Below are 12,313 nucleotides of genomic sequence, written 5' to 3' on the forward strand. Positions count from 1 at the left end.
TTTGGTGGAAGTATGGAGAGAACCTAACAATAATACAGACTGTAGACAGAAAAACAACTCAATGTAACATCTATTCCAGGTCCGCTGACGACACAAGGCGAAGGTTTTCCATAGACACCTGCAGTCATGATATGATCTTTATAATGTTGTTGTTCTTTTATGTGACATGGGATCATATGACCAACTGGTTAACAGTGCAATGGCCACATCCTCTATGCCCCAGTTAAGCATCAGGGCTGCCTAATGCTTCTTATACTACATTAAAAAGGAGACCCTTGTCTGACATTTTTGTAATTTATTCATCAAATATGTGAAATCTTTTACACTTACAAAAGCCCCAATGTTAACTGTTTAATTTTATCACTTGCCATCCTGCACCCATGTTTCTCTGAAAATAAGACAGGTTTCTATATTACTTTGTGCTCAGAAAAATGGGTTGAGGATAATTTTCAAGGGATATCTTTTTTTCATGAAATAATGCACATTTATTCTTAAACAAAGTCTTGTAGTTGCCCCAGAAACATATATTGCGATGGCCCACTCAACAGGGCATGATGATATAATGTGCTCCCTTATGGTCCCATATGCCATGCAGAGCCGGAACACCTCTGTTGAGGGTGATTGCCACCATCTACTTTCCATATTTGGTTTTGCTGCTGTATTCTCTATCTGCGTGGAAGCAAGGGTTAAAGCGTTAGCCAATAGGCATCAATGTTTAATTATTTATTACCTGCTTCTAGCTCAGCAATTGGTTGAATACTTGAGACTTTGCCCAGAGTTGAAGTGTATTAACCCCTTACCGACATGTGATGTAATACTAAATCACATGCCGGGTGCGGGTGTATGGAGAGGGTTTCACGGACTGAGCCCTCTCCATAGCCAGTAAGTCTATTGCAGCAAAGGCTTCCCGGTAACACCCGCAATCAGTGGCAGGCTTCAAAAAGGTTTGTGACATCATCGGGGAGCGGTGAAATCCCAAAAGGAGGTTTTAATTTTTGTAAATGTAGGAAAACATTGTTAAACCTATACAAATATGGTATCGCCGTAATCGTACCGACCCATGCATTTGGGGCATTCAGTGAAATCCGTAAAATCCAAGCCCACAAGAATACGGCACAAATGCGTTTTTTCACCAATTTCACTGCATTTGGAATTTTTTTCCTGCTTCCCAGTACACACCATGGAATATTAAGTACTACCATTTTGAAGTGTAATTTGTTATGCTGAAAATAAGCCATAAAACAGCTCTGTACATGGAAAAATAAAAAAGTTATAGATTTTTGAAGGTGGGGAGTGAAAAATGAAAACGCAAATGAAAAAGGGCATTGGCGGGAAGGGGTTAAGACTCCGTCTGGCTGAAGTTCCAGAAGTTTCTTCAGTGTGTGTGCCTTCCATTTTCTCGAGCCACATATTCCTGGATTTGGGCTATGATCTATGCATCCAACAAGCTACCTTGGATCTGACAGACAGGACCACTACCTCAGTCTGTTACTGTTGCTGTGTTCAGAGTCTTGGAATAAAGAGATTGTAAGTTTAATGTTCACAACTGCTGTTTACATGTGTTATCCCTGGCTGCCACTAACATAACGGGTCTCACCTTCACAATCTTCCCAGGGACCTCTACACCACATTTTACAGCAGTTTTATTGCTTTTATAGCTCCTATCACACAGTGATGGTCAGTGTAAAATTCCAGAGTGTGGGGAGGGTCTCCCTGAGCAGACACTTCATGATTACTCTAGTTCTGTGTGATGACAATGTGGTTAGATTGTCAGGGTACAAGTTTATATACACTTTCATTTAGCTTCATTGTACTAGTATCTGACACATAGAAAGAGAGATGAGACAGATCAGAGATGAGAGATGATGAGATCCATGAGATGGATATAACACACAGTTACATTCTCAGCTCTGCTAACTCATCTACAACACACAGAGATCTGCTATATACCTCCCTCCCCCTACATTGGATAAAGATCGATGTGATGTGTTGTGTGCCAGTAGGAAGTCAGTGTCTGTTTGAGCTTCTCCTGGAATGCAAGGGTTGGGGCCGCTGCAGAAGCGGTTCAGCTCAGTGCAGCGTTCGACAGAAAAACAAGATGTCTGCCAACCCTAAACTCAGAAGAACCCGGGTCGGGTCTAGGGGCAACCAAAATTGTGTATACCAGGACTGATAGAGACAGGTTGGAATTATATCAGTGAATTAGAACATGTGTTATTTTGTTATCCTTAGCACATTTAAGAAACTTGTCTTTGTGGGAATATCCCTTTAATGTCAGGAACTCAAAGTGCTGCTCATTAAAACAGTACATTGTCCAATTATTTTCCTTTTTCTTCAGACCAAGTGGCTATTGGTACTCATAGTCCTATCAATCACAGTTGAAATTTGATATTAATTTGCTTATATATAAATATGTGCATGTATACTTTATTTTTGACTATTTCAATGGTTTTTAAATGATGTTTGATGTCTTCTGAAATAAATTTCATGCTGCAGCATCATATTAGTGTCAAGGGTTGTTCCAAAGTAAGTTGTTATCTTGTCAGAGCAAGGGTAAGGAACAGGAGCCGAGTCAAGAAACAAGCCAAAGTCAAGGAAGCAGTCAACATGCAGGGATGTAGAGTACTCTGGCAGGATCTAGCAAGCTAAAAACCTTTGATTCTTAGCTACTTTTTTTTAAAGAAAGGTGCCTCAAACGACTAGGGATCACAGGAGATTGGCGTGCCCTACAGCAGTGCCACCCAGTAATGGGAGAATACTGGCAGTGGTGACAAGAGCAACAGAAGGAGCACTTGAGCACTTATCTCAATTTGGTTCGGAGTCAGCTGTCCTGACATGTCCATTTTGGTAAATTATTTATTTTTACTATTTTATGTATGAAAAAGTTGACAATTGGGGGTATCATTCCATTTGTGGAATGCTGTGTCATCCGTGCCCCTCCGTACACACTGGTGCAGCGCCTATGCTGCTTACCTGTCCCAGCTCCTGATTCTGGTCTGCGGGCCATGCGCGCGGGCCCCAATCTCCAAGGGCGCGCGCACCCCCATATCCTGGGGTGCATGCTTGCCGGCTTCAGAAACTTTAAAGGCCCAGCGCATCATTAATTGGCGCTGGCCATTTCCCAGAATTCTATTTAAACCTGCCTCTCCCTGCACACTCGGCCGTATCATTGTGCCTAGTGCCCCAGAGAAAGCTGTTCCATGCCATTTACTGTGTTTCTGAATATTAATTGTTTCCACGATTCCGTTATCGAAAACACGACTTTGCCTTACAATTCTTTACTTCGTCTTGACCACCACAGCGGACAAAATCGAGCCTGTGGAACGACCTGGTGGTACCACACCGCAACAAGTCCAACCTGGTTTGGGGCGGACTCTGGTGAAAACCGGGTACCACTTAGACTCTGGTCCCAGGTGTATTCATACAAAAGAAAAATGAATGCTCTGCCTGCAACCATGAAGCCCTACATTCAGTATTGGGAACCAAATTTCACTCTCAAAATCAAATATAAAACATTATGAAATGAAATAATATTCAAATCTTATTCATCACAACATATGTTATAAAGACTCTCATAGATCTATGTCTGCACTGTGAACATGGAGAATTTGCACTTAGATCATGGAAAAGAAGCAGAAATAAACAGATTATAGGAGAATGATGTGACCAGGGGATCTGCATAATATCATGTTCAGTGTATACACAAAATGACTTTGTCTGATGTTACTATTTAGCTCAATGTGAAAAAAACATTATAAATATTGCTCCTCTTTCCTGGGGTTTTAGAGGCTTATACAGACAAACATAAACAAATAAGGGGGAATTAGCATATTTTTGAAAGTTGATTTAAGAAGAAAGGGGGGACATGGATTACAAATATAAGAAGATTACCACAGTCCACCTCAGTGCCTGGATCCACTGGTTTATCATGCTCCATTTTGATGGTAGATTGCCTTTTTTGTGGTTTGATTTGTTTTATTTTTATGGTTTCCAATATGAAGTCTAATTTACACATAGGGGCACATTTACTTATCCGGTCCTGCGCGTTCCCCGATCCCGAGTGTCCGAAGATAGTGCACTGTGCCACGATTTCCTTACATTGTGTGCCCAATAACCTGCATGTGTCGCTCGCCTCTCAGGTCCGCCTGAGTTCACCTTCTTCTTCCTGGTGCATGTAAGTGCTTGGCTTGCGACACAATTTTGAAGTTAAATCCCGTGGTTTGTCCGAATCTGTCGGATTGTCAGCCCGCCCCCCGATTTGACAATGCCTTTCTAAATCCAAGTCCCGGCAGCATGATCCCCGAAAAGTCGGAAAAACCCGACAGAAATGCGTCCGGAAATAAGCGGAAATAAGCCCCATAGCCTTGATTCTTTGGGTATGTACGATCTCAGAGATAACAAATTTACATAGTTTTGTTGTGTTTCAATATCTTTGCCATATTCTGACCCATAACTCACCTGTAACTTTAGTAAGATTTGACATACAGAGCTGCATACTTTACTGTATATCCTTTTTTTTTAAATCACTTTTTGTTAAAACATTTTATGGGTGTAAAATGGTGAATTAAAAGAGATTTAGATATTTTTTTTAGTTTTGTTGTTCACTGTGTGGGATTTTTATTCCTAACATGTTTATGATTTTTTATGCTTAATATTATGTGTTATATGCATTTTTATGAGTGTGTTTTCTTATTGAACTGCTCTGCTTTCTGTGTCTAATTCCTTTAAAATGTTGAATTTGTAGAGACAGAAATGAAGCTTAGTGCAACATAATATTATTGTAATTTCCTACTGAAAATACTGACTGCTAAAAGTCCATTAAAGAAACACGATCAGTAATATTACTAGCCATTTCCTTCTTTATGTAATGGAAACCAGAGCTGGTGAAACAGCGCTAAGATTGCTACCTGTCTGTCTTTCTAGTTTTTTTGTCCTGTAATACCCAAAGAGATTGGACTGTGTTAAATGTGTGTACGTGTTGGTTGAGGAAATCACTGGCCTTAGTGGTCACATGTGAACAAACAGCGTGAGACCACTGAGACCAGCAATTGACTTGACTATCTAATACAATAAATTTGATGTCACCACCTCTGTTCTGATAGGGCCACATGTCCATGCTACCTTATCAATGGTAGTTTTAAGGTGCGCTAGTTGCAGTTCCTCCATAACCACGCCCACCTTCTGTCCTATAATCTCCAGCTACAGTAATCATTTACCTGCTCCCATACTGCTCACTATTCTGACACAAAGGAAATTAAATGGAAGCATCCAAAGGGTTCTCACATTGGTTTAATTTGCTTCACCCCACAATAACACTATATTGCAGGTGCTGCAACTTTATTAATGCAATAACCTGTTCGTGTTCCTGTGCCCTGAGGCCAGATCCCAGATGTTATCAGTAGCGTTGGCTAGGAGCGAAAATGTGAAAAGAAGTGAGTATCTATGCCATTATGGGACTTCACCACAGCTCACTACTCATGGTAAGGCTATACCTACATAAAAACGGCTATTTATTCATTCAATCATTAGTGTTCGACTGATATTTGCTATAAATAATTAATATTTTTTTACTAAAGAATGGTGCAAATGAGCAATATCCATTTTATATATTGAAGTTGATGATGTATCCCATAGATACAAAACTGAGGACATGGGTCTCCTTCGGGTTGTTACTGTGTGGGGACACAATGGGGGACATACACTCACCGGCCACTTTATTAGGTACACCATGCTAGTAACGGGTTGGACCCCCTTTTGCCTTCAGAACTGCCTCAATTCTTCGTGGCATAGATTCAACAAGGTGCTGGAAGCATTCCTCAGAGATTTTGGTCCATATTGACATGATGGCATCACACAGTTGCCGCAGATTTGTCGGCTGCACATCCATGATGCGAATCTCCCGTTCCACCACATCCCAAAGATGCTCTATTGGATTGAGATCTGGTGACTATGGAGACCATTTGAGTACAGTGAACTCATTGTCATGTTCAAGAAACCAGTCTGAGATGATTCCAGCTTTATGACATGGCGCATTATCCTGCTGAAAGTAGCCATCAGATGTTGGGTACATTGTGGTCATAAAGGGATGGACATGGTCAGCAACAATACTCAGGTAGGCTGTGGCGTTGCAACGATGCTCAATTGGTACCAAGGGGCCCAAAGAGTGCCAAGAAAATATTCCCCACACCATGACACCACCACCACCAGCCTGAACCGTTGATACAAGGCAGGATGGATCCATGCTTTCATGTTGTTGACGCCAAATTCTGACCCTACCATCCGATTGTCGCAGCAGAAATCGAGACTCATCAGACCAGGCAACGTTTTTCCAATCTTCTACTGTCCAATTTCGATGAGCTTGTGCAAATTGTAGCCTCAGTTTCCTGTTCTTAGCTGAAAGGAGTGGCACCCGGTGTGGTCTTCTGCTGCTGTAGCCCATCTGCCTCAAAGTTCGACGTGCTGTGCGTTCAGAGATGCTCTTCTGCCTACCTTGGTTGTAACGGGTGGCGATTTGAGTCACTGTTGCCTTTCTATCAGCTCGAACCAGTCTGCCCATTCTCCTCTGACCTCTGGCATCAACAAGGCATTTCCTCCCACAGAACTTCCGCTCACTGGATGTTTTTTCTTTTTCGGACCATTCTCTGTAAACCCTAGAGATGGTTGTGCGTGAAAATCCCAGTAGATCAGCAGTTTCTGAAATACTCAGACCAGCCCTTCTGGCACCAACAACCATGCCACGTTCAAAGGCACTCAAATCACCTTTCTTCCCCATACTGATGCTCGGTTTGAACTGCAGGAGATTGTCTTGACCATGTCTACAAGCCTAAATGCACTGAGTTGCCGCCATGTGATTGGCTGATTAGAAATTAAGTGTTAACGAGCAGTTGGACAGGTGTACCTAATAAAGTGGCCGGTGAGTGTATATCTTCATTTGTTTTTTTTCTTGGTGTAATTGAGACTTTTGGTAGGTCTTTTTTGCTGCTTCAGTATGTTAATGTTTTTTTTCTTGTGGTACATGTTTAGTTTTTCCTGTCCTGGCAGGTGCACCTTTTTTGCTTTTTTGGGGGGACTTTTTGTTGCAAATGTCCTAAATCCACATGGACACAAGCCATGTAAGGGCGTTATGTAAAGTGGACACTGTCATTTTTGGATTTGAATCCATGTCCTGCATTTTAACTCACTCTAGCTACATCCCTGGGAGATAAAGACATATGATGGAGGAGTCACTTGTGGCGTTTGTGATGCGTTCTACATTTTGCCATGCATGTGACTAGTTTGAAAGCGTTTTTCTTCATTGCTGCAAGGGTATACACCTGTGTGATCATTTTTCACAGCTGGTTACACTTTCAGCAATGAAGAAAAACACTTTCAAACCAGCCAAGGTGTTTAACACCATATGTGACTGCACTATGGAATTTACTAAACCTGGAAATCCAAAAAATTTTAATTGGGCCACAAAACAAATGATTGATACAAAATGAATTTAGAAGTAACTTATACATTTCAATAAACTGTGAGTGCAAAAATTTATAAACTAAAAAGGAAGCCTAAACTTTCAATGTCCAACAGGTTTATGTGCAAAATGTAAACATTTAAAGCATGTGAACTACGTATATTTACATGTTAAAACAGGGTCCAGGGAAGGAAAAACACGCCTTATACTGCTATATGCAGTATGATGCCTTTGTGTTGCCAGTAGCTCAGCAGCTGTACTTCAATAGTGGAAACAATCCTACCCTGGAACTTCCCTGGACCAGGTGCAGATTTGGACCTGAAAAGTTGCAAAAACCATAGAAAAAAATGATACATAAGGCAAATGTCGCACGGACATCTGGAAAACAAAGCTCGCTCCACAAAGTGCAGACAAAGGTGTACCTGAGAAACAGCAGCAGGTCTCAAGTGAAAAGTCGCAAAACAACGAAAAGTCTCAAAAACTAAATTAGTAAAACAGCAGAAATAAGGTTACATGCCTCCTAATGTAAGGCACTAGTACAGAAATTTGTACTGTGAGTCGTTTTTATTTTGTGGTTAGCACTAATATGAGTGAATGATTGCTGTGTGTGGGCATGAGGGTTACTAGTATTGTATGGGGCACACCAGGGACACTATTGGTAGCAGAAGGCTAGAGAATTAGTGAACAGAGATGAGTCATGGCTAGAGGAAGTCTTCATAGTGTGTCAGATGGATAAGATATAGAACAAAAGTACAAAAACTACCATATGTAATTTTACCATGTTCACTTTTACGGTGTAAGTGATAAAATGTTTTAGATATTTTAGATATAGTATTTATATATAATATGTATGATCTGTTCAGCATTGCTTCTTGAATTGCAGAACCAAAGAATCGTGGCAAAGACTTGTTGTTATTAGTATTTATTAGATATATAGAGTATAGGTTTGGGTTAAAGAAGAGCAGAAATATGTATGTTCTAGGATTTACAAAAAATCACACTGGTGACTTCTTAAAATAAGTTTAACCTTTTTCAAGGTTCATTGGGTAAATGACCTGAAGATCTATTGCATTTTTTGTGTTGAAACAAAGAGAAGGAAAAACCAGCTTTTTCTTCAATAAGAAAAGATTGCTGACACTACAGTGTTAACCTTTCTGATTTATCACATTTGTCTGAAGATACATGTTCCACAAAAAATAGCCTTCAACCAGCTTCATAGATAGCATCATGTTTTATTCTAACCTCCCCCCAAAACAAAAATTGATACATTTTTTTATCAATACTGCAAAGCCACCCCAAAGTAGTAACACTGAAAAATGCATCTTATACCGCAAAAAATAAGATCTCACATGGCAACATTAACCCCTTCATGGCCGATGGTCATTGGTGCCTGAATGTCCAGGTCAATTTTTGATGTTCTGCTATGCTCTTCTTTAAATGACGGTATCTCTGAAAAAGCTGTACATATCATAACAATTTAATTTGTTTCTTGTTGCATATGAGATTTTAACTTGATAGGATAGTTTTATTCATTACATATTTTCTTTCTTTATAAAATTTATCAATGATTGACTACAAATGTGAAAAAAGCTTTTCTAGTCATTTTTCTGATTAGTGTTTTTTAATAAGTGTTTTTTTTTCAAAATATGTTATAAATATGAACAGCATTATTCCACCCCCTTTTTCCAGGTCCAGCTACAGATGCAGAGGGTGCATGTACTTCTGCAAAGTGAATGTGAATCCACTCTTAAATCTACAATCAGAAATAGAAAGCAGTACATAAAAATCAATTTTTTTAGTAGAACTTTACATCCATACACAATCCATACATAATATTAATGGGAAGATTTCTGTTCTTGTGTTTCTAGGTGCCAGGGTTCAGGAAATATTGACGTTTGAAATTGGCCACTGTTTATAAACTTCCTTTCTGCACGGAGCATTTGCAAATAGAACATATACACTCACCGGCCACTTTATTAGGTACACCTGTCCAACTGCTCGTTAACACTTAATTTCTAATCAGCCAATCACATGGCGGCAACTCAGTGCATTTAGGCATGTAAACATGGTCAAGACAATCTCCTGCAGTTCAAACCGAGCATCAGTATGGGGAAGAAAGGGGATGTGAGTGCCTTTTAACGTGGCATGGTTGTTGGTGCCAGAAGGGCTGGTCTGAGTATTTCAGAAACTGCTGATCTACTGGGATTTTAACGCACAACCATCTCTAGGGTTTACAGAGAATGGTCCGAAAAAGAAAAAACATCCAGTGAGCGTCAGTTCTGTGGGCGGAAATGCCTTGTTGATGCCAGAGGAGAATGGGCAGACTGGTTCGAGCTGATAGAAAGGCAACAGTGACTCAAATCGCCACCCGTTACAACCAAGGTAGGCAGAAGAGCATCTCTGAACGCACAGTACGTCGAACTTGGGCTACAGCAGCAGAAGACCACACCGGGTGCCACTCCTTTCAGATAAGAACAGGAAACTGAGGCTACAATTTGCACAAGCTCATCGAAATTGGACAGTAGAAGATTGGAAAAACGTTGCCTGGTCTGATGAGTCTCGATTTCTGCTGCGACATTCGGATGGTAGGGTCAGAATTTGGCGTCAACAACATGAAAGCATGGATCCATCCTGCCTTGTATCAACGGTTCAGGCTGGTGGTGGTGGTGTCATGGTGTGGGGAATATTTTCTTGGCACTCTTTGGGCCCCTTGGTACCAATTGAGCATCGTTGCAACGCCACAGCCTACCTGAGTATTGTTGCTGACCATGTCCATCCCTTTATGACCACAATGTACCCAACATCTGATGGCTACTTTCAGCAGGATAATGCGCCATGTCATAAAGCTGGAATCATCTCAGACTGGTTTCTTGAACATGACAATGAGTTCACTGTACTCAAATGGCCTCCACAGTCACCAGATCTCAATCCAATAGAGCATCTTTGGGATGTGGTGGAACGGGAGATTCGCATCATGGATGTGCAGCTGACAAATCTGCGGCAACTGTGTGATGCCATCATGTCAATATGGACCAAAATCTCTGAGGAATGCTTCCAGCACCTTGTTGAATCTATGCCAAGAAGAATTGAGGCAGTTCTGAAGGCAAAAGGGGGTCCAACCCGTTACTAGCATGGTGTACCTAATAAAGTGGCCGGTGAGTGTATAGCCGTATGGCATTCTTGAATAGTTTAATGTATGAAATAAATATTTTATCGGTCACAAACGGGTGCTGTTGAAGAAATTAAAAAATGCTAAATCCTAATGGGCAATACTGGCTTGTGTATGGCCCTCCTCCCCTTCTGGGTCCTGCTGTGTGCCCATACAATGGGGCAGATTTACTTACCTCTCCCTGCGCGAGGTGCACAGCTGCTGCGATTCACCAAGATAGTGTGCCCGATATCCTGCATCTGTTGCTTCCCGGATCAGGTCCGCCGGAGTTCATCTTCTTCTTCCCGGTGCATGTAAATGCTTGATTTTGTGACACAGATTCAAAATTAAATCCCATAGTTTGTCCGAATCCCTCGGATCGACTGAAGGCCCGCCCCCCGATTTCTGTAACATGAAAGGCGGTGCCGATGCTCCAAAATTTGATTGTGTCCTTGGGAGGTCCTGAAGGGGTTAAGGGGTAAATCTGTGAAACTTCACTTAAGTGAACCTGAGATGATTCATTCATCTTTCATCACAAGCATCAAACGTAAAAGTGCTCTCCAGGATACTTGGTGGAAAATTAATAGAAAAATATACACAAAATTGTTATTGTGTGTTCAAAAAATGTCCACAGAATAAAACATTATGGATCTGCCCTGCCATATAATGGTCCATGACTGATCAGTGATTGGCGTCTGTGGTACCTGGCCTTTAATGGCATGTCATCTGCCAACAGCCACACAGGCGCTGCTGGACCGAGCATTGAGTAAATGACACTGGTACAAAGAGGTCACAATTGTTTATCTTAGTTACCTTAACATAATGTAGAGATGTAGAAAGTTGGAGAAGCCTCTTTATAATTTATGGCAGGTGGATTCCAATGTAATAATATATGCATTCCATTCCAGTGAAAAATGTGCTGCAAAATTTAAAAACATTGTCAGAAAATTTTTAAAGACATGATCCCAAAAGCATGTTTAGAAAATATATGTCATAGTTTAGATCATGTGAAATAGATAAAGATTACAAATCTAAAATTTTGCCTTTGCTCTGTCTAGGTCAGTAATGTAATATACTCCAGAGACATCAGTGCTATATTGTATTAGAGCCATACAGGTATATTTCTCCAGTATATTTAGAGATCTGGGAAGACTTGCTTACAAGCATGATTTAGAAGACAGGCATGATAATTTCAGTAACTAATTAATTTTTCTGCTCTGCTGCCCTTCAGTTATTAAATTTAAACCATCTGCGGTGCCCTACTGAAATTTTCATTGGAAATGATAAGAACGTAAAAATTTGGAGTCTTAATTAAATAGAACAGACCAAGAGTTCATTATAATTGTCTGCAATCCATTAAACAACTCAACCTGAAAGCTGTATGAGGTACCCTAGGGGAATGATGGAGGATGTGTCACCAGGGTTGTAGAGAATACTCGTATAGTACATTTTTATCACCTGTTCAGTGCAAGGATATCTGTACTCAAAACCTGGACCAAGTATGAATGAGGTTCCTTGAGCCCACCAAAAAATTATTTCTGATGCGTTCTTCATCTATACAGGACATACGGTATGTATGTCCACTTTTAATTTAATCTTTGCTAGCACTGCATACACAGAATGAATCATTGATAAGGTCAAATACACTATGTGAGCAAAATGGGGTTGGCTTCGGAACATGGTCCTAGTATGACTTGGAATTTACACTACAG

Source organism: Engystomops pustulosus, chromosome 5 (genome assembly GCF_040894005.1).
Source record: "Engystomops pustulosus chromosome 5, aEngPut4.maternal, whole genome shotgun sequence".
NCBI lineage: Eukaryota > Metazoa > Chordata > Amphibia > Anura > Leptodactylidae > Engystomops > Engystomops pustulosus.